The sequence below is a fragment of the Panulirus ornatus genome, chromosome 70 (assembly GCF_036320965.1).
Source record: "Panulirus ornatus isolate Po-2019 chromosome 70, ASM3632096v1, whole genome shotgun sequence".
Taxonomy (NCBI): Eukaryota; Metazoa; Arthropoda; class Malacostraca; order Decapoda; family Palinuridae; genus Panulirus; species Panulirus ornatus.
Genome location: NC_092293.1, coordinates 5,641,901 through 5,664,906, shown reverse-complemented (window position 1 = coordinate 5,664,906; position 23,006 = coordinate 5,641,901). Strand labels below are relative to the sequence as shown.

Genomic DNA, 23,006 nt, shown 5'->3' with positions numbered 1-23,006 from the left:
ATCATTAATGAAGTAAATATCCAACACCTTCCATCTATGGTTCAAGAAGATTTAGATTCTACAATAGATGTTTTGGCTTTTGTACCTTTTAAGTACACTTCTCATATTTCTGGATTTTCAATTATTTCGTTGTCTATTGCACTCATATTATTATTCATAGTATTCATCTTATATTGTCGTCTACGACATAGGGTGTCTAATATAGAATTCCCTACAGCCACATTGGATGTTCAGAAGGTAGTCGCAGCAGCACTTCCTTATTTAAGGAGGAATCTAACTCCAGAATAATATGTATTGAATGAGTTGCTTGAATTTTTTTTTGCAAACTGATTTTGTTTATAACATATATATATATATATTATATATATATATATATATATTATATATATATATATATTATATATATTTTTATGTAAGACTCACGCACACTACCATTAATTTTTTTCATTAGGTATTTGTTATCATCATTTTACTGTGAGTTACATAGAGTTAGATGCATATTGCCACTGGCTCACTGTTCCCACGGGCTACTGTTAATCAGGATGTTTGAACACGTAAGAGCTGATCTGTTATTTGAACACGTTGTTGAATGGGTGTTGACGGACTCCCATATAACCCCTGCCAGTGTGACCTGAGGGGACACACTGGCCAGCATCGTCACACTGTTCACTAGAGTGTGTCGTAGTGTGTCATAAGACTATAGCCCAGAGTACTACAGATGGATGTACACGTTTTGTTGTAATAAATCTACAAAGGCCGCCTGATCTTCATTGAGTACCACAGACGAAGAAGACCTGATTTCCTTCCTCTCAACTCAACCTTACAAATGGTGGCAGTGACGTAAGAACCCACGTGACCACACACGACCGTCACATCTACTTCATATTTCTACGTCTGGTGTTGCCAGCAGTCATACAAGCCTACCTGACACAGTCCTGGTGCTCCCTCCTGTGGACGTTAAGGGCGGAACCCACGGCCGGCTACGTGCTCCATCACCCGTACCTCAATGCATTGAAGATACGCCTTTATTGCATTGCTGACACTGTGCCGCTTGCAAGGGCATCAAGACAGCGCCACCGCCGTGCAGTGTTGTCATCACATCCAGACGTGTCAAGCAAGGTCAGCCATCCTGCCAACACCAACGTGGAGGTCATCTTGTCAACCGCTCCAGAGACGCGTCATCATCAGCCGTGGCGACATCCCAGACGTCAGCATCGCGTGGTCCAGCCCTTGTCGCTCACTCAACTTTCCTGCTAGCGAGCCGCTACTCTGCACACGTCTTCACCTCGCTACACCCAGCGAGCCGCTACTCTGCACACATCTTCACCTCGCTACACCCAGCGAGTCGCTACTCTGCACACATCTTCACCTCGCTACACCCAGCGAGCCGCTACTCTGCACACATCTTCACCTCGCTACACCCAAGACGCCTTCGTAAGCGAATCTCCCATTCAGATAAGAACTGTGTCAAAATGGTTCACTCTGTGAGATATGCTCCTTTTGTGTGTTACGAGTTCCTAGTCTATAAATATAGACATTTATATATTTTGGGTAATATGATTATTCATCTTTGTAGTTTAGCAAATTAATCTAAGTTTTCAGTTATTCATGCATATATTCTTTCTTATGTTTTCATACATTGGTACTATTGTTTTTAGTGATGGTTACTTTCATATATAGAGTCCATTACTGATATGTTATACTATTATGTGCACCTCTCATATACAGAGTCTTGTATTGATATGTTATACTGTTATGCCTGCCTTTTATTGCCTTTATTTCATTACAATATTTTTAAATAATATTCATGTTATGTATTTTGGATTAGGACAATAGTGTTAATTGTATTTTAAATTTTTGTGGGATTATTACTTAAACACTTTAAGTAAGATTGTATTACATTTCCAAAGATATTCCAAGCGGTATTCGTAAAGGTTTACATGTATTCAGGAATTTACCTAGAATCCCTTATTATAAACGGAACCAGCCTTCTAAAATGGCGACGTTACACAAAGTTGTTTTGACAGATTCTGGTGACACAGATGACCCACAGAAACCTTCTCACACGTTACCACGCCCACACCCACCTCCACCTCCACATCACAAAAACTCGGGACAATCAATTCCTTCAAAAAAACTGTTTTCACACTAAAACAAGCTAGGGAACCACACGAGTTATTTGATGGTAAACTGTCAAATTTTGATCGGTGGATTAGAAATGCAGAGGACATTGTTGAACATAATGGTGATTCAGGAGACAGAGCGCTTATATCGGCTGCTAAAAATCTCATTGATTTCCACCAGCCTAACAATTAAGCTAGGGTTGTCTATGACTCAGATGACATTGGAAACTGTACATCTTGGGAGGAATTTAAAACGTTGTTTACATCAGGTTGTGAGGAATCATTCTCAGATAGTTTACTACACGTCCTTTTACGTGCTCTTAACACAACATACTTGGATGATACGTCAGTCCCTGATCACTGGAGTACCTTACATGGAAGAATGAGATTAGTTAGGCAGGCTTATGAATCCTTACCCTGGATATCAGCCATGATGAATCCTGAAACTCATGTGCAAACACTCATGCGATTATTACACATAACCTTCATTCTCAAGGACCTGACCTCCAGACGTAAGACGACGGTTACTTAATGAGAACATCGACACATCATTGTGGGTCAGTAACAAAACTGTTGAATTACACTCAAAAGAAATGTGGTTATTCCAACACCAAGACACTGGGGAGAGTGTCGGCTTCCCAAAGTGTGACGTAACATTCTAGTGGTCAACACAATCATTCTTCTCATGGTCAAATACAGCGATTCAGTGATGACAAACACTCACATAAAGTGACGTGCTTCCGGTGTGGCCAACCAGGACATAAAGCGAATGTGTGTCCTTACACATGGGACTCATTCTCACGTGAGCCTCGACCAGAACAACAAACGCAGTCAACGACCCATGTCATCACAGCCTCGGTCGTCACAATTCTGCCGACCTAGTCATGATTTCCTCCAGTCAGACATCAGGCTGACCTTCACCCGCTCGCGCCCAACACCACCAAGCAGGTGTTCATATCATAGCAACGCTAGACACACTTCAGCGGAATGTCGAGCATTAGCTAGACAGACGTCATCTAACACAGGTTCATCATGTCATTATCAACAATGACAATCTCTCGCTCATGACAAGACTCCATCACATAAGGAACTCTTAAGACATTTTCGTTCTTCGCCATTTTCTCACATTACAAGTTTCGATTTAGTGGGTTCTTTCCAGGATAAGACAATCACAATCTTTCTAGACAGCGGCACGGAAGCAGATGTCAGTCATTATGATTTTATTCAACCATTAATGGGGCGCACTCAACTTGTTCAATGCTCGGACTTTTACCCATCCCTTCAAAGTATCTCAAATGAAAATCTCGACGTAAGGGGCACTATTAAAATGAACATTCGCATATGCGACCCGGTCATGACCGTCACCCCTTACATTGTTCATGGTGTAACTTTTCCTGCTAACTTGTTACTAGGACGCCACTCTATGTGTGGCACAACATAAGACCTGTCCTATTTATCATGTGGTTTGTGTTGATAATACGTTCCTGCCATTGTCAGAGAAGAGTTCTCACTCAGTCAGAGTCATTAATACATCTGCTCCCACGTCCTGCTTCACGGTAGACAATACGCATCCTTTTTACTTTTCTACTCATCATTGTCCTGGTAAACTGAGAACCAACATGACTCTGCATAGTAACACATTAACGAAGGTTCTACTCTCACATTCTCGAACATGGACGAATGATCATGGACTGAGACATAGTCAGGGTGATCTCGCACTAAGAGTAGTTGCTGAACCTTCCTCACTAACTGTCACACGACTATCCATGATGGACGCCTCTATTCATGAGACTCCAGATGGAGAGGTCACCATATACATTACCAATACGGGACCCCACTCCTGTCCGTCTCCGTAGAGGTGCTAAGCTTGTGGAATTGTCCGTTTTGAAGTCGGGAATTCAAGACGAGGAGTTGCATGAGTTTAATATCCATCTAGTCTCACATTCCATTAACCCACCACCACCTACTCCTCCTATCCCAGACTCAGTAGTGTACGGCTCGAGTCAGCTCCCTACCATCACCCCTGACATGATATCCAAGGTAGGATTAACCAAACATGTTGACCAGTTAACAGACTTACTTAACCAGTATAGGTCTACTATTGCCTTATCAGGAGAACCACTCGGTAGAACTCATTTGGATGTTCACATTATTAACTTAGAGAAAAACACACGTTCCATTGACGTCCCAGCCTACCGATTGCCACACGCGCACAGAGACATAGCAAACAAACTTGTTCAGGACATGTTGAAAGATAAGGTTATAGAGGAATCACGATCACCATGGAATTTACCACTTCTGATCGTTCTGAAAAAGGACGGAACTTTTAGACCAGTCATAGATTTTAGAAAACTCAACAACAAGGTCACTTTGAAAGATGGTTTCCCATTACCAGTGGTATCAGAGCTTCTTCATAGCCTCGGTAACAATAAGGTATTTTCAACTTTGGATTTATTGAGCGGATTTTGGCAGATTCCCTTGTCAGAGGAAAGCCGCCCCCTGACTGTGTTCAGTACGCCAGATGGTCATTGGCAGTTCATATGCATCATGCCCTTCGGTCTTCATTCCTCACCGGTGATCACCTTCTCAAGGTTAATGACTAACATCTGTCGTCACATGTTGGGCCAAGATGTATTGGTTTATCTTGATGATATAATTGTCATGTCTCCAGATATTGCTTCTCATTGCAAAAGTCTTGAGAGAGTATTTCTGCGACTTAAGGATGCAAACCTAAAAGTCAAGTTATCCAAATGTTCCTTTCTACAGACAAGAATTAATTACTTTGGTCACACCGTTGACGAAAACGGTATTCAACCTAATGCAGATAAAGTAAAAACAATTGTGGAATGGCTAGTCCCTTCCACAACAGACAAGGTCAAATCCTCCCTTGGTTTAGCAGGATATTATCGAAGATTTTTCGCTAATTTCGCGAAGATCGCAAACCCCCTCACTTCATTTCTGAAACAGGGAGTTACATTCCAGTGGTCTACAGCGCAAGACAATGTGTTTAACTTACTCAAGCAACACTTGATCGAGGCGCCTATCCTTCGATTTCCCAACTTTGAGAAACCCTTCATTTTGCACACAGATGCTTGTAAACAGGGTCTTGGAGCTGTACTTATGCAGGAGTCAAATAAGGGTAGACTTTTTCCCATAGCTTATGCGAGCCGTACATGTTCGACGACGGAATCGAAATACTCAATAACAGAATTGGAAGGCCTTGCAGTTGTTTGGGCACTCAAACATTTTAAGGAATACATATATGGTTACCCTATTACAGTTTATACAGATCACAGAACACTGTTAGGTATTTTTCAAAGACAAGATCCTACAGGAAAGTTTCAGAGGTGGTTTTTAACTATACAAGAATTTGACCCAGATTTTCGCTTTGTTTCGGGTTCATCCAATGTAGTTGCAGACGCACTCTCCCGCAGAGTGGGTACAGTCACTGTAGGTAATAGCCCCGTAGATTTTGATGTAGAAACGTTGACACGACATCAACGAGATGATCCACTCTGGGGTCCTGTCATAGAATACCTAGAGGGTTTAAGATATTCATTGGATGCTAAAACAGTTGTTCCAGTCAGAGAATTGTATTTAGCGCAGGGAGTCTTGTGCAGGGACGCGAAATTAGGAGTGCTCGCCCGTGTTGTTAAGCAAACAATAATTCCAACAGCATTAGTACAGGATTTCTAGAAGTTATCACATGATTCAACCCAGGCCGCACACCCAGGTGCAGACAAATGCTATAAGCAAACTCGTTTGAGGTATTTCTGGCCAAGAATGCAGAAAAACATTAAGGATTATATTTTGAGGTGCCAAACATGTAACACATACAAGGGAAGTCCCACTACCCCGCAGACTGTGTTGAAATATCCTTTACCTTCATACCCATGGGAAAGAGTTCATATGGACATATTAGGAGGTTTTCCTAGGTCCATGGCAGGCTACAGATACATTTTAGTAATTACTGATGCCTTCACGAGATATTGTGAATTAGTCCCAGTTCAAAATAAAGACGCAGCCACGGTCGCTAAGGCGTTCAAAAAATGTATCTTAGACAGACATAATGCTCCTAAGATTTTGGTTACAGATAATGGTGGGGAATTTAATAACTCATTATTAGAAGAAGTCTGTAAATTGTATAACATAAACAAATGTATTATAATGCCACATCACCCAGCCTCGAATGGCCTGGCAGAAAGGTTGAACCGCAAGATCCTCCAGTGTCTTCCCACCAACATTAATTTTGATCATGATGAATGGGATGAATACCTGTCTGATGTCCAATGTTCATTAAACTCAGCTTATCATAAGTCAGTTGGAGACACACCCTTCCACGCCTTACACGGTTTTGATAAAGTGTTGCTGTATGACATAATAGCGTCCCTTCCTTCATGTCCAGCGGTCCAGAAATCAGTTGTAGCGGAAAAATATCGCACGACTCAATTGATTCATCAAAGGATCAAGGAAAATCTAGGTGAAGCCACTACAACCTTCACGAACCAGGCTGATAAATCCACGAAACCATCAAAGGTGGCTCCCGGACTCTTGGTAATGTTGCAGGATTTTAACTCTAGAAGTGAGGTTCCTAAACTTGACCCAAAATTTTCTGGCCCCTATAGAGTCTTAGCTCATTTAAAGAGACATAAGTTTAGGGTTCGACATCTAAATACAGGTGACATTCGTGAAGAACATGAGGACCACTTGAAAGTTTTACAGTATTCTGAACATGATCATCCCGGTACCACAACAGACAACACTCCTCAAACCCCAAACAATGTCACCCAACCAACTTCTACCACTGTTCAGACTGTCCCCACACCAGAACCGACCACCCTCACAACACCACCACACACACATCAGTATTCATTAAGACCTCACCTTTAAGAAGTTGCTAAGTTTATCATTTTACAGGTTCTTCCTTCTCATGTCCTTATGGTGTCTTCCTGTATATGACACTATGGCAGTACCAGGCGCCCTTCTCACGACTCCCCGCGAGGTCCACCTTCTGAGGGACACAGTCAAGTTGGGCCTGGAGGGTCTGCCCTACACTTACGGTAATTTAGTAAAACTAATGGAGGCCGTACCTCGCTTACGGTCTACCCTACTCAAGTTTTACACCAGTGCGTCCATCAGAAACTCTAGTGTTGCTCCTCCTCCAACTTTGTTAAACCAGTGGACCTGGAAACTGAATAGTACCTATGTGATTCTGTATGACATAATACAAGACTTTGAATCTCCAGTAAATACTAATGCCAGGATGAACACGAAAAAGCAAGAGAGAAGTAAGAGAGGTTCGCTTAATTTTGTAGGCTTCCTCCAACCATAATTGTTTGGTATTGCTACTCAGGAAGAACTTAATTCAGTTAGGAATCAGGTTAGATCCTTACAGTTTCAACAACTTCTTAACAACAGGTATATTAAAGCTAAAGCTAAGATCTTAAAACAACATTTTAAATATTTGAATGACATAATGTTAACTGTTAATAACTTGACGCAACATGTAGCAACACTGTCAAAGTCTCTTAATCCCATATATGCTATAGTGACTATTTCCACATTTGTTGATAGCTTATATGCCCAGATCACTTATCATGCACATTATTTCACTGGCTTATTGGAAGATGTTAATAATCTGGTAAATAAAGTTATCACAGCATCATTTTTTCCCTTCTCAGAACTCACACGTATCATTAAACAAGCTATGACGAAATTCGGTTGCACCCCAGCTCTCCCTCTGCATCACGTGACCAGTTATTACTCCTTACTAACGGTTGACGTGATCCTCGAAGCGGTCATTATCCACATACCATTCACTGACTCCAATACTTACAGCCTTGTGAACGTAATACCATTCTCTTTTAATTATACAAAAGAGTTGCAAAAGACTATCATCCTTGCTGATAACATGAACTTTCTCTTATATAATATTACTTCCTCGTTGATTGCACATCTCTCCATGGATGATTTAACATTGTGCCATAAACCATTGCTTGACAACTTGATTTGCCCCCACCCCCCAATACCTTGGTTTTTCATGATATACAAACAAACTCATGTGAGTACCAACTACTTTTAGGGCATCAACAAAATGTTCTTCATTCCTGTTCCTTTAAGGAAATTACTGTTACTGAACCTTGGATTGAAAGTATGGACAAATATCACGTCCTGTTTTTTCCAGAACCACAAAATGTTCTCATTCATTGCCCACCCAATCATCCCAAATCTTATTTGTTTCTGGGACACATTCAGTTAGGACAACAATGTACTGTTATCAGTTCAAGTTTCAAATTGTTCGGCACTCATGATCATATTTTGGGCCAGATTGATAGAGCTATCCCGAGTATAGAACGAATCCCCCAAAACATCAACTTATCCACCATTAATGAAGTAAATATCCAACACCTTCCATCTATGGTTCAAGAAGATTTAGATTCTACAATAGATGTTTTGGCTTTTGTACCTTTTAAGTACACTTCTCATATTTCTGGATTTTCAATTATTTCGTTGTCTATTGCACTCATATCATTATTCATAGTATTCATCTTATATTGTCGTCTACGACATAGGGTGTCTAATATAGAATTCCCTACAGCCACATTGGAGGTTCAGAAGGTAGTCGCAGCAGCACTTCCTTATTTAAGGAGGAATCTAACTCCAGAATAATATGTATTGAATGAGTTGCTTGAATTTTTTTTTGCATCCTGATTTTGTTTATAACATATATATATATATATATATATATATATATATATATATATATATATATATATATATATATATCTTTTTAATCCTCTAACAATTGTAGAGTGTGTTATCTATGTTATCAAGAATACGAGTTGATATAGGAGTAACTCTTGTTAATAACTACAATTTGCTTATTTCTGTACTCAGTATTATTTCATAAATATACATAACTTATCATGGCTGGCAGGAGCTTGAGCCAGGTTGTGGCCGAGCAAAATGTAAGACTCACGCACACTACCATTAATTTTTCATTAGGTATTTGTCATTATCATTTTACTGTGAGTTACATAGAGTTAGATGCATGTTGCCACGGGCTCACTGTTCCCACGGGCTACTGTTAATCAGGATGTTTGAACACGTAAGAGCTGATCTGTTATTTGAACACGTTGTTGAATGGGTGTTGACGGACTCCCATATAACCCCTGCCAGTGTGACCTGAGGGGACACACTGGCCACCATCGTCACACTGTTCACTAGAGTGTGTCGTAGTGTGTCATAAGACTATAGCCCAGAGTACTACAGATGGACGTACACGTTTTGTTGTAATAAATCTACAAAGGCCGCCTGATCTTCATTGACTACCATCCACGAAGAAGACCTGTATTCATTCCTGACAACTCAACCTTACAGGGAATGTTGCCCCAACATCCCCTCCCTGACGTGAACCCCACTGAACATGAATCCTCCACACTTGCCACACCATGTCATCACTGACGACGTCAGCACCACATCATGACGTCATCATCATAATGATGTCATCACTGATGATGACGTCATCACATCATGCCGTCATCATCATCATCATCATCATCATCATCATCATGTCATCACTGATGACGTCAACACCACCACATGACACTTGGTGACGTCATCATCATCATCATCATCATCATCATCATCATATCATCACTGATGACGTCAACACCACCACATCACACTTGCTGACGTCATCATCATCATCATCATCATCATGTCATCACTGATGACAACAAATCATTATTCTTGCCTTTATGATCAAGAGAAATGGTTTCGTACAAGTAGCATTGGTTTATTTATGATTACATCATCATGATGATGACATTTTACAGCCAAGTTGAGGGAAAGAAGATGGCAGGTTCTCCACTAGTTCAGGGTAGTTATCTGATTTATGGTGACCAAGACAATTCCTTACAACCACAGTGAACGAAGACCATGCCTCTGCCTCAACATTGGTTATTGAATCTTGGAAATGTGGGTCTTTCATGAGTTCCATGGTTTGTGACCCGTCGACAATACCTGCCTTCACCTTCTCCATGATCAGCGCTGGACATTTTCTGCCTTTGTAGTCAAAGCAGAGTGTCCTTCTTTGTTCCAAACCTTCACAAAGTGTTTCATTAAACCTAGTTTGATGTGCAGTGGTGGTACAATGATCTTATCTCTGTCAACCAAGGGTTCTGCCATTACATTCTTGTCTCCAACCAACATGTTTTCTCTCAGAGACCATTGTTTTCTCAGCCAGTGCTCATCCTCAGCTCTACTATCCCAGAGACAGATAAAGCAGGACTACTTGTTGTACCCACTCTGCTGACCCAGGAGAAAAGTCACCATCTTAAGATCCACACACATTAACCATTGGTCATGGTGGTATGATATCTTGTGTAAGACCAGGACGATTGTGTCCTGCTGTTCACTCATCATACTTGAACCACCAATTGGGGGTGATCCATATTTGTTGTCATTGTGTAGAAGCACAACATGTTAAGCTCCACTCAGAACAACCTATGCTCGTGAGTGGTCCATTTATTGATAATTGCATTATCTGAAAACCTGTATCTGCTAGAAGGAAATGAAGGTCATAATGTTAGTCAGTGGCGTAAATATACCTTGATTCATGTATAAAATCTGAGACACCAAAATGGTTTTAAATATCTCCTCCCCAATATATATATATATATATATATATATATATATATATATATATATATATATATATATATATATATATATATATATATAAATATATACATATATATATCATAGAACATACAAAGCTCCAACAGCCAGGATCGAACCTGGGACCCCTTGTGCAAGAGGCAGGCATGCTAACCGCTAGGCTAAGGGACTGTATTATGGGAAACAACTATTCGAAATACTAAGTACTCGAATACCCTTCGTCTCACAATGGTGAGCAACGGGGTCTATCGGTTGTTTCCGAACAGAACACATAGCCAGCTGATAGCGTTTTACCGAACCTGACTGTACAACGCGGAGTTATATGAATACGAATAAAGTGTATATGAACGCGCACCTTCATAGAACATACAAACCTCCAACAGCCAGGATCGAACCTGGGACCCCTTGTGCAAGAGGCAGGCATGCTAACCGATAGGCTAAGGGACTGTATTATAGGAAACAACCATTCGAAATACTAAGTACTCGAATACCCTTCGTCTCACAATGGTGGGCAGCGGGGTCTATCGGTTGTTTCCGAACAGCTGGCTATGTGTGGGAGTCGAGAACATTATCTCGGAAAGCAAAAATGGGTATGTTTGAAGGAATAGTGGTTCCAACAATGTTGTATGGTTGCGAGGCGTGGGCTATGGATAGAGTGGTGCGCAGGAGGATGGATGTGCTGGAAATGAGATGTTTGAGGACAATGTGTGGTGTGAGGTGGTTTGATCGAGTAAGTAACGTAAGGGTAAGAGAGATGTGTGGAAATAAAAAGAGCGTGGTTGAGAGAGCAGAAGAGGGTGTTTTGAAATGGTTTGGGCACATGGAGAGAATGAGTGAGGAAAGATTGACCAAGAGGATATATGTGTCGGAGGTGGAGGGAACGAGGAGAAGAGGGAGACCAAATTGGAGGTGGAAAGATGGAGTGAAAATGATTTTGTGTGACCGGGGCCTGAACATGCAGGAGGGTGAAAGGAGGGCAAGGAATAGAGTGAATTGGAGCGATGTGGTATACCGGGGTTGACGTGCTGTTAGTGGATTGAATCAGGGCATGTGAAGCGTCTGGGGTAAACCATGGAAAGCTGTGTAGGTATGTATATTTGCGTGTGTGGACGTATGTATATACAAGTGTATGGAGGTGGGTTGGGCCATTTCTTTCGTCTGTTTCCTTGCGCTACCTCTCAAACGCGGGAGACAGCGACAAAGCAAAAAGAAAAAAAAAAAAATTATATATATATATATATATATATATATATATATATATATATATATATATATATATAGTGATGGGTGATTTGAATGCAAAGGAGAGTAATGTGGCAGTTGAGGGAACAATTGGTATACATGTGGTGTTCAGTGTTGTAAATGGAAATGGTGAAGAACTTGTAGATTTATGTGCTGAAAAAGGACTGGTGATTGGGAATACCTGGTTTTAAAGCGAAATATACGTAAGTATACGTATGTAAGTAGGAGAGATGGCCAGAGAGCGTTATTGGATTGGGTGTTAATTGACAGGCGCGCGAAAGAGAGACTTTTGGATGTTAATGTGCTGAGAGGTGCAACTGGAGGGATGTCTGATCATTATCTTGTGGAGGCTAAGGTGAAGATTTGTATGGGTTTTCAGAAAAGAAGAGTGAATGTTGGGGTGAAGAGGGTGGTGAGAGTAAGTGAGCTTGGGAAGGAGACTTGTGTGAGGAAGTACAAGGAGAGACTGAGTACAGAATGGAAAAAGGTGAGGACAATGGAAGTAAGGGGAGTGGGGGAGGAATGGGATGTATTTAGGGAATCAGCGATGGAGTGCGCAAAAGATGCTTGTGGCATGAGAAGCGTGGGAGGTGGGTTGATTAGAAAGGGTAGTGAGTGGTGGGATGAAGAAGTAAGATTATTAGTGAAAGAGAAGAGAGAGGCATTTGGACGATTTTTGCAGGGAAAAAATGCAATTGAGTGGGAGATGTATAAAAGAAAGAGAAAGGAGGTCAAGAGAAGGGTGCAAGAGGTGAAAAAAAGGGCAAATGAGAGTTGGGGTGAGAGAGTATCATTAAATTTTAGGGAGAATAAAAAGATGTTCTGGAAGGAGGTAAATAAAGTGCGAAAGACAAGTGAGCAAATGGGAACTTCAGTGAAGGGCGCAAATGGGGAGGTGATAGCAAGTAGTGGTGATGTGAGAAGGAGATGGAGTGAGTATTTTGAAGGTTTGTTGAATGTGTTTGATGATAGAGTGGCAGATATAGGGTGTTTTGGTCGAGGTGGTGTGCAAAGTGAGAGGGTTAGGGAAAATGATTTGGTAAACAGAGAAGAGGTAGTAAAAGCTTTGCGGAAGATGAAAGCCGGCAAGGCAGCAGGTTTGGATGGTATTGCAGTGGAATCTATTAAAAAAGGGGGTGACTGTATTGTTGACTGGTTGGTAAGGTTATTTAATGTATGTATGACTCATGGCTAGGTGCCTGAGGATTGGCGGAATGCGTGCATAGTGCCATTGTACAAAGGCAAAGGGGATAAGAGTGAGTGCTCAAATTACAGAGGTATAAGTTTGTTGAGTATTCCTGGTAAATTATATGAGGGGGTATTGATTGAGAGGGTGAAGGCATGTACAGCGCATCAGATTAGGGAAGAGCAGTGTGGTTTCAGAAGTGGTAGAGGATGTGTGGATGAGGTGTTTGCTTTGAAGAATGTATGTGAGAAATACTTCGAAAAGCAAATGGATTTGTATGTAGCATTTATGGATCTGGAGAAGGCATATGATAGAGTTGATAGAGATGCTCTGTGGAAGGTATTAAGAATATATGGTGTGGGAGGCAAGTTGTTAGAAGCAGTGAAAAGTTTTTATCGAGGATGTAAGGCATGTGTACGTGTAGGAAGAGAGGAAAGTGATTGGTTCTCAGTGAATGTAGGTTTTCGGCAGGGGTGTGTGATGTCTCCATGGTTGTTTAATGTGTTTATGGATGGGGTTGTTAGGGAGGTGAATGCAAGAGTTTTGGAAAGAGGGGCACGTATGAAGTCTGTTGGGGATGAGAGAGCTTGGGAAGTGAGTCAGTTGTTGTTCGCTGATGATACAGCGCTGGTGGCTGATTCATGTGAGAAACTGCAGAAGCTTGTGACTGAGTTTGGTAAAGTGTGTGAAAGAAGAAAGTTAAGAGTAAATGTGAATAAGAGCAAGGTTATTAGGTACAGTAGGGTTGAGGGTCAAGTCAATTGAGAGGTAAGTTTGAATGGAGAAAAACTGGAGGAAATAAAGTGCTTTAGATATCTGGGAGTGGATCTGGCAGCGGATGGAACCATGGAAGAGGAAGTGAATCATATGGTAGAGGAGGGGGCGAAAATCCTGGGAGCCTTGAAGAATGTGTGGAAGTCGAGAACATTATCTCGGAAAGCAAAAATGGCTATGTTTGAGGGAATAGTGGTTCCAACAATGTTGTATGGTTGCGAGGCGTGGGCTATGGATAGAGTTGTGCGCAGGAGAGTGGATGTGCTGGAAATGAGATGTTTGAGGACAATGTGTGGTGTGAGGTGGTTTGATCGAGTAAGTAATGTAAAGGTAAGAGAGATGTGTGGAAATAAAAAGAGTGTGGTTGAGAGAGCAGAAGAGGGTGTTTTGAAATGGTTTGGGTACATGGAGAGAATGAGTGAGGGAAGATTGACCAAGAGGATATATGTGTCGGAGGTGGAGGGAACGAGGAGAAGTGGGAGACCAAATTGGAGGTGGAAAGATGGAGTGAAAAATATTTTGTGTGATCGGGGCCTGAACATTTAGGAGGGTGAAAGGCGGGCAAGGAATAGAGTGAATTGGATCGATGTGGTATACCGCGGTTGACGTGCTGTCAGTGGATTGAATCAGGGCATGTGAAGCGTCTGGGGTAAAGCATGGAAAGTTTTGTGGGGCCTGGATGTGGAAAGGGAGCTGTGGTTTCGGGCATTATTGCATGACAGCTAGAGACTGAGTGTGAACGAATGGGGCCTTTGTTATCTTTTCGTAGCGCTACCTCGCACATATGAGGGGGGAGGAGGATGGTATTCCATGTATGGCGAGGTGGCGATGGAAATGAATAAAGGCAGACAGTGTGAATTGTGTGCATGGGTATATATGTATGTGTCTGTGTGTGTATATATATGTGCATATTGAGATGTATAGGTATGTATATTTGCGTGTGTGGACGTGTATGTATATACATGTGTATGGGTGTGGGTTGTGCCATTTCTTTCATCTTTTTCTTTGCGCCACCTCGCAAACGCGGGAGACAGCGACAAAGCAAATTAAATATATATATATATATATATATATATATATATATATATATATATATATATATATATATATATATATATATATATATATAAATATATATAAATACATATATATATATATTTTTTTTTCTTTCTTTCTATATATATATATATATATACATATATATATATATATGTGCATTATTACATGACAGCTAGAGACTAAGTGTGAACGAATGGGGTCTTTGTTGTCTTTTCCTAGCGCTACCTCGCACACATGAGGGGGGAGGGTGTTGTTATTCCATGTGTGGCGAGCTGGCAATGGGAATGAATAAAGGCAGACAGTATGGATTATGTACATGGGTATATATGTATATGTCTGTGTATGTATATATATGTATACATTGAGATGTATAGGTATGTATATGTGCTGTGTGTGGACGTGTATGTATACACATGTGTATGGGTGTGGGTTGGGCCATTCTTTCGTCTGTTTCCTTGCGGTACCTCGCTAACGCGGGAGACAACGACAATGCAAAATAAATAAATAGAATATATATATATATATATATATATATATATATATATATATATATATATATATATATATATATATATATATCACACATGATATATATGTGAATAAGAGCAAGGTTATTATTTACAGTAGGGTTGAGGGTCAAGTCAATTGGGAGGTAAGTTTGAATGGAGAATAACTGGAGGAAGTAAAGTGTTTTAGATATCTCGGAGTGGATTTGGCAGCGGATGGAACCATGGAAGCGGAAGTGAATCATAGGATGGAGGAGGGAACGAAAATCCTGGGAGCCTTGAAGAATGTGTGGAAGTCGAGAACATTATCTCCGAAAGCAAAAATGGGTATGTTTGAAGGAATAGTGGTTCCCACAATGTTGTATGGTTGCAAGGCGTGGGCTATGGATAGAGTTGTGCGCAGGAGGGTGGATGTGCTGGAAATGAGATGTTTGAGGACGATGTGTGGTGTGATGTGGTTTGATCGATTAAGTAATGTAAGGGTAAGAGCGATGTGTGGAAATAAGAAGAGCGTGGTTGAGAGAGCGGAAGAGGGTGTTTTGAAATGGTTTGGGTACATGGAGAGAATGAGTGGGGAAAGATTGACAAAGAGGATATATGTGTCGGAGGTGGAGGGAACGAGGAGAAGTGGGAGACCAAATTGGAGGTGGAAAGATGGAATGAAAAAGCTTTTGAGTGATCGGGGCCTGAACATGCAGGAGGGTGAAATTCGGGCAAGGAATAGAGTGAATTGGATCGATGTGGTATACCGGGATCGACGTGCTGTCAGTGGATTGAATCAGGGCATGTGAAGCGTCTGGGGTAAACTATAGAAAGTTCTGTGGGGCCTGGATGTGGAAAGGGAGCTGTGGTTTCGGGCATTATTGCATGACATCTAGAGACTGAGTGTGAACGAATGGGGCCTTTGTTGTCTTTTCCTAGCGCTACCTCGCACACATGAGGGGGAGGGGGATTTTATTCCATGTGTGACGAGGTGGCGATAGGAATGAATAAAGGCAGACAGTGTGAATTGTGTGCATATGTATATATGTATATGTCTGTGTGTGTATATATATGCGTACATTGAGATGTATGGGTATGTATATTTGCGTGTGTGGACGTGTACGTATATACATGTGTATGGGTGTGGGTTGTGCCATTTCTTTCGTCTGTTTCTTTGCGCTACCTCGCAAACGCGGGAAACAGCGACAAAGCAAAATAAATAAACCAATATATAAATATATATATATTCATATATATATATATATATATATATATATATATATATATATATATATATATATATATATATATATATATATATATCAACAAAACCCTACGATCAACTTTATAAGACAAACAAGAAACTCAGAAGTTTGGCTACATTGAATTTCATAATTTCGAATATTTTGATGAGAGAGAGAGAGAGAGAGAGAGAGAGAGAGAGAGAGAGAGAGAGAGAGAGAGAGAGAGAGAGAGAGAGAGAGAGAGAGAGAGAGAGAGAGAGAGAGAGGAAAAAGGAAGGTAATAAATTCACAGCACACAGGAAAGCTGCTCAGTCATGGTTATCTCACATGTTTTCACTAACATCGAGAGTTAAGTAGTACAAATGCCATTTCAAAATGCTTGGGACACTTCAATTTGTTCTTGTATGAAAACATACAACTGAACCAAGTCAGTCTTTTATAAGGTTAAAACTACTAATGATATTAGAATAACATGCAAATTTATGATGGACGACTGAAAATGGGCCTTGATGGCTAGGCTAAGAACATTTATCGTTGTTCATGATAGTAAGGCTAAGATCATTTATCATTTACCATGATGGCTAGGCTAAGATAATTTAGCGTTTTCCATGATGGTTAGGCTAAGATCATTTATCATTTTCCATGATGGCTAGGCTAAGATCATGTATCGCTGTCCATGATAACTAAGCTAAGATCATTTATCGCTGTCCATTATAGCTAGGCTAAGATGATTTATCGCTGTCCTTGATAGCTAGGCTAAGATCATTTATCGCTGTCCATGATAACTAAGCTAAGATCATTTATCGCTGTCCATTATAGCTAGGCTAAGATAATTTATCGCTGTCCTTGATAGCTAGGCTAAGGTCATTTATCGCTGTCCATGATTGCTAGGCTAAGATCATTTATCGTTGTCCATGATACAATCTGGGCCCAGCCCGAGCTGTAGGGGATAGAAGACCTCCAAGATAATACTAGCCAGACTCTAAGAACATTTAAGATCATAAGAACATTATCCAGTTGTCTTTTACTTATCAGGAAATACGTTTGTATGCAACTCTTAGCTGATAAGAGATGTTTGATCTCTGATCACCCAGAACTCACCACGAGGAGGTGGTTGCATGTCGAGTTCCATAATTTTTTCCCGTTTTAAATAAATATCTTAATTTCCTCTAAAATAAACGTCTATCCCGTTTTAAGATATGTAAAAATAATAATTTCCTCTAAAACAAAGTTCTTATTGTGAGGTAGATAGTTGAGGAAGGGCACCTCATTTCCTGCCCTTCCTCTGGTTCCGTTGGCCCCCTCCTCTGGTACGCCTCCGGCGGACTGACCTCATCACCTTCTTCAGCTCACCAATAATAAGTGGCAGAGCTGGTCTCACTGAGGGGTCGCTGTGGGTCGCTGTTTGGTAAAGATCCTGGAGGCTTTCCCGCACACCCTGCTTCCTGACCAGGATGGACACGTGCCTCATTAGATGGCCAAAAGAGAAGACGTCACTGGCTGGGGAGACCGGCTTGCGCTCCCTGACCTCAGGGGCCAACCACAGGTCAGGAACATTGTACTCAACGCAGCTTCCCTTCTTAACGCTCAAGCCGAAGTCGATGATGTGAAACTCTGGCTTCTCACCCATCGTCACGGTCACATTCTCGACCTTGACGTCATTATGGACAATGTTTTTCTTATGGATTTCCATCAGCCGACGAGCGACCATGATGGCGGACTCGACCAGTTCCTCGTCCGACCGACATGTTCTCATGTACTTATCATAAGGCTGGCCAGTGTGGCTTAAGATGATCAGTGGGGGGTTGCGGCACACTGCTCGAAGGAGAGGGGCTCCTCCTGCCCCAGCCAGTCTCCTGTGAATGTCGGCTTCATCCATAAGACTTTTCGAACTCACTCCGTCCAGAAGGGTTTTGATGACGCAACACGATCCACGGAACAACACCGTTTCAATCTTGGCGTTGCCTCCCCGACCCACCTCTCTCATAACCACCAGGTCATTCACATCCTTCTGGGTCAACTTTACAACTGGAACACTCATTTTGATTCCGGCCTGAGGCGCACTTACCAAATTTTCTTCTTGCCGGAGAGTGTGAGAGGAGATGTTGTCGGTACGGAGTCCCATCCTCAAATGATTACACTTCTCTCGCCGCCGGCCTTATATACCCCTAGGTTATGTGACGTCACATAACCAGATCTATCCAGACTAAATCCCATACAAATCCGGATATGTAGACGGATTCATTTAGTTTTGTTGCGATCATTATTTGATGAAATCTAAAGGTGTCGAAGAAATAGTCAAGATGGCTAGTGGTGTTGATAGTGTATTGAAGATGGCTAGAGATGTTGAAGGATCTAAATAGTTTCGAAATACCAATACTTTTTGAATCAATAAATCATCATAAATACTAATGACAAAAACTACTTTGACGAAAATTTAGCCATTTTCAAGCATCGAAATAAAAGGATATGAGGTAAATGGCTTTTGGGAAATCCTTGTTGAATAGTACACAGTTACTTTCTGAGAACACACACACACACAAAACTAGAGAACATAGCATGAAATTAGGGCAATATTGTTCAAATATATTCAGAGTAGTAATTTTAAAGTTTATATAAGAGTGGTTGATGAATGGAATAAGAAGAATGAGGTCATGGTTAAGGCAGACACCATACATAAATCTTACAAGTTGTATAATAGTACAGAATGTTCTAGAGATTTGGCCTGGCGAGTGTAGAACTCTCTCCTCACACAGTAAAAATAGGTAATTACACACTCATAGATTCAGAGGTTATCATGTTGAAGGAGAGGTGAAAACTGAGGATTCAAATCAAAGAACAATAAGAAGCGTCATGATGAGATGGGAGAGGGAATTGGTGAATTGACAAATATAGTTTAATCTAAAACATGAACGGTAAATCACTTCGAGTGAAGAAAGTCAAGTGGAAAACATAGAAAATGAAAGACCAAAGAGAAGAATTTTGGACATCTGGGATAACATCTAATGTGAGGAAACACGATTTCACCAAATGATCTTTAGTTAACGCTTCTGGCACAGTGTAGATACACACACACACACACACACACACACACACACACACACACACACACACACACACATATATATATATATATATATATATATATATATATATATATATATATATATATATATATATATATATATATATATATATATATATACATTTATATATATATATATATATATATATATATATATATATATATATATATATATATATATATTTATATATATATATATATATAAGTATATATATATATATATATATATATATATATATATATATATATATATATATATATATATATATATATATATGTATATATATATATATATATATATATATATATATATATATATATATATATATATATATATATATATATATATATATATATATATATATATATATATACATATATATATACATTTATATATGTATATATATATATATATATATATATATTTATATATATATATATATATATATATATATATATATATATATATATATATATATATATATATATATATATATATATATATATATATATATATATATATATATATATACTTATGTGTGTGCGTGTGTGTGTGAGTGTACGGATAAACTTTAAGCCTGGCCGGGGTGTACTGGTGATGCCTTTGACCTAAAATATAAGTTCAAGCCCGTAGGCCGACCCTGCACTTAACTTGAATCCTTTTGTGTTCACTATAATCTTTTTTACTACATCTCCTCTACTTGATCCCTTTATCTTCACTATGCAAGGCTTATTATAATCTTCACTACAACCTCATCTTCATATGACCTTATCTTGACTAAGCTGGTTTCAAGGAAGGCTTTAGATTTTTCCCGCTCACACAAACAACGTACTTACACGGGGCCCCACGAGTGTAAAACTCCCTCCTAATACAGTGCAAATAGATGATTACACACACCTACACACACCACCACCACTAACAATACACAGAGAAATAGCCTTTTCGGTTGGCTTTGGATCCGCCCTTGAACGTAGTTTGGAGGATTTGGGGGATCAGGTCAATTTGGTTAAGTTCACTACAACCTCATATTCACTAAAGTGTATCTTCACTACTAGCGTATTTTCACTTAATTATATCTTCACTATACCCTCTTCTTCACTACACCGTTATTTCTACCATACCATCATCATTGTACTCCCTGATGTTCACTAAAAATAGTTCTTATCTTCACTACATAATCATTTTGAATAAACTTTACTCTTTGATAACCCTTATCTCTGCTACATTCGGATCTTCACTAAATTCGTTTCTTCACTACAAGCTATCTTGACAATATCCTTATCATCACTATGCTCTTCCTCACTACACTCTCACTACACTGAGCCTCTGAGGGAATATTCTCACTTGGTCCCTTCTCTGTTCCTTTCTTTGGAAAATTGAAAATGAGAGGAGAGGATTTCCAGTCTCGCGCTCCCTCTCCTTTTATTCGCCTTATACGACACACAAGGAATACGAGGCAAGTATTCTTTCTTCCCTATCCCCAGGGATAACATCATCTGGTGTTCCCAGACGGTCACCCATCCAAGTACTAACCAGACCCAACGTTGCTTAACTTCCCTGATCGGACGATATATATATATATATATATATATATATATATATATATATATATATATATATATTTTTTTTTTTTTTTTTTTTTTTTTTATTATACTTTGTCGCTGTCTCCCGCGTTTGCGAGGTAGCGCAAGGAAACAGACGAAAGAAATGGCCCAACCCCCCCCCCATACACATGTATATACATACGTCCACACACGCAAATATACATACCTACACAGCTTTCCATGGTTTACCCCAGACGCTTCACATGCCTTGATTCAATCCACTGACAGCACGTCGACCCCGGTATACCACATCGCTCCAATTCACTCTATTCCTTGCCCTCCTTTCACCCTCCTGCATGTTCAGGCCCCGATCACACAAAATCTTTTTCACTCCATCTTTCCACCTCCAATTTGGTCTCCCTCTTCTCCTTGTTCCCTCCACCTCCGACACATATATCCTCTTGGTCAATCTTTCCTCACTCATCCTCTCCATGTGCCCAAACCACTTCAAAACACCCTCTTCTGCTCTCTCAACCACGCTCTTTTTATTTCCACACATCTCTCTTACCCTTACGTTACTCACTCGATCAAACCACCTCACACCACACATTGTCCTCAAACATCTCATTTCCAGCACATCCATCCTCCTGCGCACAACTCTATCCATAGCCCACGCCTCGCAACCATACAACATTGTTGGAACCACTATTCCTTCAAACATACCCATTTTTGCTTTCCGAGATAATGTTCTCGACTTCCACACATTCTTCAAGGCCCCCAGGATTTTCGCCCCCGCCCCCACCCTATGATCCACTTCCGCTTCCATGGTTCCATCCGCTGCCAGATCCACTCCCAGATATCTAAAACACTTCACTTCCTCCAGTTTTTCTCCATTCAAACTCACCTCCCAATTGACTTGACCCTCAACCCTACTGTACCTAATAACCTTGCTCTTATTCACATTTACTCTTAACTTTCTTCTTCCACACACTTTTCCAAACTCAGTCACCAGCTTCTGCAGTTTCTCACATGAATCAGCCACCAGCGCTGTATCATCAGCGAACAACAACTGACTCACTTCCCAAGCTCTCTCATCCCCAACAGACTTCATATATATATATATACACGACTGAAAATGAATTTCCCAAATAACAAAAATGGAAGCGCCGGGGTTTGAACCCGGGTCCTCTCGCATGCTAAGCAAGCGCTCTACCACTGAGCTACGCCCCCAAGAACATTTTTTTGGACTTAGTATTATATGAAGCACTGAGATTACCACGACAAAATAGTGTTTGACCGACCGTTGCCGACTAGCCGGAAAATAACCACAGGGTAAATCTCCATGTTGCTGTCGTGTTTTCCTCTTAATTTTCCACGAAGAAATGAGTTTTAATTTTTTATTGTCGTTGCAATAGACTGGAACTAAGCAATAGACTGGAACTAAGCAATAGACTAGAACTAAGTAATAGACTGGAACTAAGCTGACCTGGTATGAGGTCAGAGCCCTCATTATCATCCCTGCTAACTACCGGAAGCAGATTAAGTCGTTCCACAACCGATGTCCGGCCCATGTTAACT

General features: G+C 40.4%; 1 non-coding gene across 1 annotated transcript; it reads right to left on the bottom strand.

Moving 5' to 3' along the window:
• Positions 1-22,586: 22,586 nt before the first annotated feature.
• Positions 22,587-22,658, bottom strand: TRNAA-AGC (transfer RNA alanine (anticodon AGC)). The gene has a single exon. It is a non-coding gene; the product is annotated as a tRNA-Ala (tRNA).
• Between the last annotated feature and the right edge of the window lie 348 nt (positions 22,659-23,006).